Here is a 6,672-nt window from a genome sequence, read left to right as displayed (position 1 = left end):
TCCTCTTCCTCCTCACCTCAAGCCTCATCTCCTGAACTGAAGTCAGGGCTCTAAGACCGAGTGAGTGTTCAAAAGGTGAATGAATGAATGCGATTCCAACCTGACGATCCACAGAAGGAGGTGAACAGGAGGACAGGCCGGTGAGCACGGTGAATATTCAGATTCCAGAGATGAAACAGTGGAGTTGTTTGGAGATTCTTGCCAAGAGACCAGCCCGTAGATATTGACAGCAGCCGAGCAGCGATGGCGCAGTGAGGAGAACTGTAGACACAGGAAAACGTGGCAAGTACAACAATCTGAAGTGAAGACACAAGGTGAAGGAACGATGGTTGCTCACCTCAGTGTCGCTGTCATCAGACAGAAGTGAGCATCACTGACTCACCAACCCATATCAGACTCCTTTCACAAAGCTCTACAGCCTCCTCCAGAGTAAATACACTTGGAAGCTTCACACCTGACGTATTGACAGCTGAGGTAAACAGTGCACTGACAAGCCGACCCAGATAGCAAAAGACACCAAGTGGATCTGGTCCATAGTCAGCGTGATCTCTGGGAACACTCACTGCAGATGAACAGAGTTTTTAAATTATTTGATTGACATAAATACATTTTGTGAGCTTTAATTAGACACAAACCCTTTAGACTTCAGTCTAAACTGATATGAAAGCAGTTTATTCTCATGTAACGTTAAGCAAGAAAGCAGGTAAAATGTCAAGAAAATAAACACTGTGAACTTTCCCCAATAAAGTATTGATTCCACTGCAGCTCTCTTTTGCTGGATTGGATAAAACCCCACCTGTGTGCATCTTACTGTAGGTGTGATGTAACTGTGCAATCCCAATGCCGATTTTTCTGTGTATTAGAATAGAATTTATATCTCACTCACTTTTCGCTCTTCCTCTGCTCTGCCATCCTCCACTCTCACCCTCCACTCATCTTCTCACTCCTCCTCCCCTGCTCTCACGTTACAATTCTTTTACACTCCCTTCTTCTCTCCTTGTTTACTGTGACATGCTTTTTGCCCAAACCCCACATTCCCCGTGTCCCATTTGTCAGCCACTGCCTAAGCCAAGTCACCCTCAAGTTTACTGTAAAAAACACACACCCCAAAAAAACAGAGAGAGGGAGAGAGGAGCCTACACAGCATGAAGGCTCAAGTTTTCAAGATTGCTGTCAGAAAGCTGTCACTTTTACAGACTTGTTTGCAAACAATGAGGGAGGCATGTGTACAAGATTTGTAAAAACACAGCCATGAGAAGGGATTTAACAAAAAGTAACTCTATGTATGCTTCTTTGCCTCGAGGCATAAGTCATGGTATGACATTTCTGAGTCTTTCACGGGCCTGCTTGTACCACCACTGTGACGGTTTGACAATCTGTCAAGAGACTACTAATAAAAATGCAGCAATCATACCTGTAGGTGCAGGTAGTTTACGACACTGAGAGGTACAGAGAAAAACCTGTAATCCCTAATTAGCACGACACAGATGAGCGCCGCTTTTTAACACAATCCTCCTTTTCAGCGGTGGACTTACATCTAAAGTCGAGCAGAGGTTCTCCAGCTTGTGCCTGGCAGTCACAGTCAGCTGTCTGATGTCGCACAGTTAGATCTTAACTAAGTCAAAGCCCCTCTAACCATGTTACTGTGTGGCTGCTGTGTACGAGGAGCTGCTTATACTCAGTACTGGGTTGGAACATCATTTTAACACTGATGGTATCCATCAGTAGCCACTGACACAGTCAGAATATTCCCAACACAAGCCACTTTAATCCTGTCATGTTTATATTCAATTAAATATTACTCAAAAGATAAAGTAAAAACTCTTAGCGTGCATCACTCTAAATATTCCTGCTGGATCTGTAGCAGCTGAACAGGCTGTGCTGTGCTGTGTTACAGTGGTACAGCCAGTGACTAGACATAGCGAACCGTATTATGCAATATGAAAATGTTCTCAGCTAATTTCTGTTGTAGCGACGTGTCTCACACCTGCTGTGGTGCTGTAGCTTTAACAGAATTGCCTGTCGCAGCCAGTTTCTAACTGCTTTTGGCAGGCTGCTTGGTGTTAATTTATTTCTCGGCGCTCGCAACATTTCTCCGAGGCAGCAAACGGAAAAACACGCGGGCGGAGACACAATTTCAATGTGTGATTCTTTCACATTAATTCAAAATCTCTCTGTCACTTTTTTTTCTGTTTTAGCACCTCAAACAAAGGCATCAATCTCAGAAAGTGGTGCCTTTGCACAAAGAGCACGGTGACGCCTGCAGCACGAGGCGGAGGTGAAAAGGCACTTTGACGGGAATGGATATTTTGGCTTTGGCGACGACTTAACCCGTGACCTTGTGGTTGCTGTTAAACCTCTCACTCTGACCATCTTTAGTGTCCAACACATATTATCCACTGTCAGAAGTTAATATTCCCCAGTGGATTATCCACCCCAACCCAATCCATAATGTTCCATCTAGGATTGTAATCCAATCTAATCCATGGGACGGATGGAGAGCTTGTCTGCTACCAATTCTAGCCAGACATGCTACAAAGTGAACTAGCCCATTAGTTCACCCATTTAAGTTACTGCACAGGCTTTTCTAAGCTTGAGTTTAACTGGTGAAGTGTGTTCAGGCTTTCCTCGCAGTAAATTAAAGACTATATAAGAATCAGTCCATTTACCATTTACAGTTGCTGTAACACTACATTCAACAGCTGCAGCTCTCCCGCTTCACATCAACAACAACACAAGCAGAGCACACGCCGTGCAGATGAGTCCATCTTACCTGCAGCGGCATTAGACCACACCCCGCCACAATAAAGCATTTTCTATTTAATTATAAACTTTGTCCTAATTATGTCCTGGGTTTTAACTATTTAATAATAAAAAAAAGAAACATCACAAAAAACACTTAAAGTCATGAAAATTAATTGAGATTTAGCAATTCAATGATGCATCCACCGCATTTATTGAAAAGTATCGGTATCGGTGTTACTGGCCAGTATTTACTTGGTATTGGATCGATACCAATATATGCAGTATCGCACACCACTACTATTTTGCCGTGCAGTGGACTAGTAACCTGTCCAGAATGTACACTGCCTATCACCCAATCAGAGCTGTGGTCTGTCCTTACAACAGAAAGCAGCTTACATGTAAAGACAAAATCCAAAAGTAAGTTTATAAAGTGCTGATCAAAATGAAGCTCAAATGATGGCGAATATTGTCAGCAGAATACTGGGCAGTGATTCAAGCTATTGTTTACTCACTCCCCTGTGTTGGCAATGTGAGAGGAACCCACACATGGTCTCTGTAGACTCTACACAGAAAACACAAAGCTAAAGCTTTGTCTCTGTGTGCTGTTGGATACTTCACGGTAAAACACTCCCAAGATATAGCACGAAGGCAAACAGGAGCAAATAAACATACAAGACATCCATGGAATATTTTGTGGCTTTCTGCTAAGATACCCATAGAGACATAGAAACAACACAGTCTGTACCAAAAACCAGGCAGCTGTCAAATCAGCATTTTAAATAAAGAGCCAAACTGGCGAGGTCACGCTGGAAATACAAGTTGGATAAAGACTCGTAGGCTTACTCTTCAAGATCATTTGCTCTTCTACGTGCCTACATTATTTCCTGTCAGAAACATGAAAATGTGTCCATGAAAACCCATCATTTTGTTCACTCCAAATGACACTGAGTTTGCAGCTAACCTGAAGTGTAAATTGAAAATCGTCTTTCACAATCCTTTTGAATCACACTGAAGCCTCTTGAACACAGTGGAAATGATTAAATTAATGCAGGTCTTACCGTGGCTATGGAAATAGGAGCTTTGACAGCAAGCACAGGAGGAAAGGCACATGTGACCAGATCAAGAGACAGAGAAACCAGTATCAAGAAATAAAAATTATCAATGCACAATTTAACTCACTTCCTTTTTTATAAGAAGAGTGAAGGACCATTAAAGTAAACTATCATCTCGCCTGTCATTCTTTTGGAAATATTGGTAAATTAGGACAAGGTTTTCCTCATGTGGAAATAGTCTGCATGAGGAGATGTTTTTATTCATTACATAATAAGCTGATATCAAGTTGAAGCAATAGACAGGCATATTCATTAAATTCAGATTCTTTATTTTTCTCAGAGTGTCCTTGAGGGCCTTTGGGGGAAAATAAAACCAAGTGGTAATTTCACATACAGAAAATTCAAGCTCTGTTCACAGTTTCTGTGCATCTGCGAGCATTACATGATTTCTGTGCATCATGTAATGATTCTGACTTAGTAAGCATCATATTTGTCACACTGCCAAATATAACCTACTGCCAATGTTGGGTGAAAAGTGGACATAGGCAGCTTGATTAAAAAATTCCTTTTTCATTCATTCATATGCATATTCATTTTGCCTTTGTTGCAGTTTGGTGTGTCTTTTAGCTGATACCACAAATGCAGGTAAGCCACGAGTCGTGGGTCCACCTGCACGCACGATTTTGTCCATCTCATCCCTGCGACGTGTTCACGGTTCAGATGGGAGAAAGTTGTGATCACTTCAGCGTCAAGCTGAAGAGGAGCATAAATAAAAGAGGAACTCTTTTGAAGTGGCAGGTAATTTCAAATTCAATGTTTCAAACAGCTCCACAAATATGACACATGAATAGCTTCTGTGCAGTTTGACACACAATCTGTCTGCTAGCTAAAAGTACAGACAGATTGTGACTGTACTTTTTCAAGGGAAGAAAAAAAGCATTTATGTGTGATAATTTTACTCTCAGAGATGGAGAATGATGTAAGAAAGAAGATGACAGAGTCTTCTCTAAGGTGTGGGCTGCTCAGCAAGTGACATTTGATATACTATAAGTTTAAAGCTTATACATGTAATGTCCTAATTGGCTTAAATTTGTCTTTAAGTGCTGAATGTGTGGCTTCAGTTCTTCTGAAATGTTTTTGAAAACTAATTCTATCCATCAATGTCCTTCCACTTATCCATTTTATGTTAGTTAAAGTTTATACTCAGTATTACAGTACATGAAAAAATGGATAATTTGCAGCATTGTGATGTCGTTTAGTCTTGTAAAAAGAAAACGTCTAGGGGGAAAAGCCCTTAAAATGTTACTTTTAGGCAATTTTTTGATTAAAATAATATTCTGTAAATTAAGTTTTTATGTCCCATTGGCTACTGAAATTAAGTGGTTAAATGCGTTTCAGTATGGCTGTTGAAGACAGTGATCAGTCTGAATTCAAGCTTTTGAATTAAGTATCAAATTCCACCAATTTACTGGAAAGACGCCATACTGGCTCATTTAACATGGGCATTTATATTGTGGAATGTAGTTGGCTAAATTGACAAAGACCAGCAAAAAGAAAGAAAATGAATTCAAATTTGTCTTTTCTTCTTCTGGCACACACACACACACGCACACACACACACACACACACACACACACACACACACACACACACACACACACACACACACACACAGTGATGAGCAGTCAGGCATTGGTAGGTAGCATTGTACCCTCAATACTGTGGCCATGGCTTTGGAGTCTCTCTGGTCAGGGGCGGATCTACTGTGGTGCATGGGGTGGCATGTGACATCCTAAAATAATCTCTTGCCAACACTAGTTTGATTCGAACTAAAACATGTAATAGACATATATATATATATTTATTATATAATATAATTATATATATATATATATATATAGTATATATATAATATATAATATATAATATATATATATATATATATATAATATAATATATAATATATATATATAATATATAAAATTCATATATACCCCTACTTCGTGGCTGTAAATAAATTATCTCCCCCTGCTGTTAATGCATTTTCTGAATGTCTGTACACTTCACGTTTTGGAGAGGCAAAGCGTGAAATGGACCCGGTGGTATGTATTACTGTAGGGTCTACCTTACAGTATAAAGCACCTTAAGGTTGTTGTGATTTGACACAGTGTAAATAAAATGGCATTGACCGTGTCTATAACACATTTTGAAACGCTTCATTTCCTGTTGTAAGTAGCAACCAACACCTATGAATACAACACAGCAAATTTCAAATCAACACCATGGGCATGTCAGATTCTAACACAGGTGGTTCATTGTTACTCTCTGAAAATGGAATGAAGGTAAGTGTTATAACCCAGTAAATCGCGAACAATTAGGTTTTAATTTTTGGTGAAAGATTTGTTCATATCTATGCAGATTTCTGACATTTTGTGTCAATTTATGTGACAGTTAGATTATTTCTAACAAAAAGAGTGTGAAACTTAAGTTAGACTTGTATTTCTAACTGATTCACCTCATGTTTTGTAACTTTCTGGATTTTGTAGCTATTGGGCTACACGCTTATTTATTATAAAGGCTATACAGTACCTAAAATCCAAACTCTAAATGTTTTACATAACTAAAATGTTTCATTATTTTGACTAAAGCAGATAAAAAAAGTTACAAACTATGTTTATATGAAACATGTGTATACTTACTGCATTTAATGTATTTTAACCATATATAATACATATTACTGATGGTAACACCTCAATATGTGTAAAGAGATGGTTTTGATTTTGCCACAAATTTCTCTATACCTGCCCCTGTCTCGGGGGGTTATGAACTTTGCTTTGTGGTTTAGACTTCGCATTTAAACAGTAAAAGTAAAAGT

Source organism: Haplochromis burtoni, unplaced genomic scaffold (genome assembly GCF_018398535.1).
Source record: "Haplochromis burtoni strain Fernald_Lab_line unplaced genomic scaffold, NCSU_Asbu1 Contig_301, whole genome shotgun sequence".
In the NCBI taxonomy this organism is placed as follows: domain Eukaryota; kingdom Metazoa; phylum Chordata; class Actinopteri; order Cichliformes; family Cichlidae; genus Haplochromis; species Haplochromis burtoni.
Note: the sequence above shows the minus strand (reverse complement) of the source record.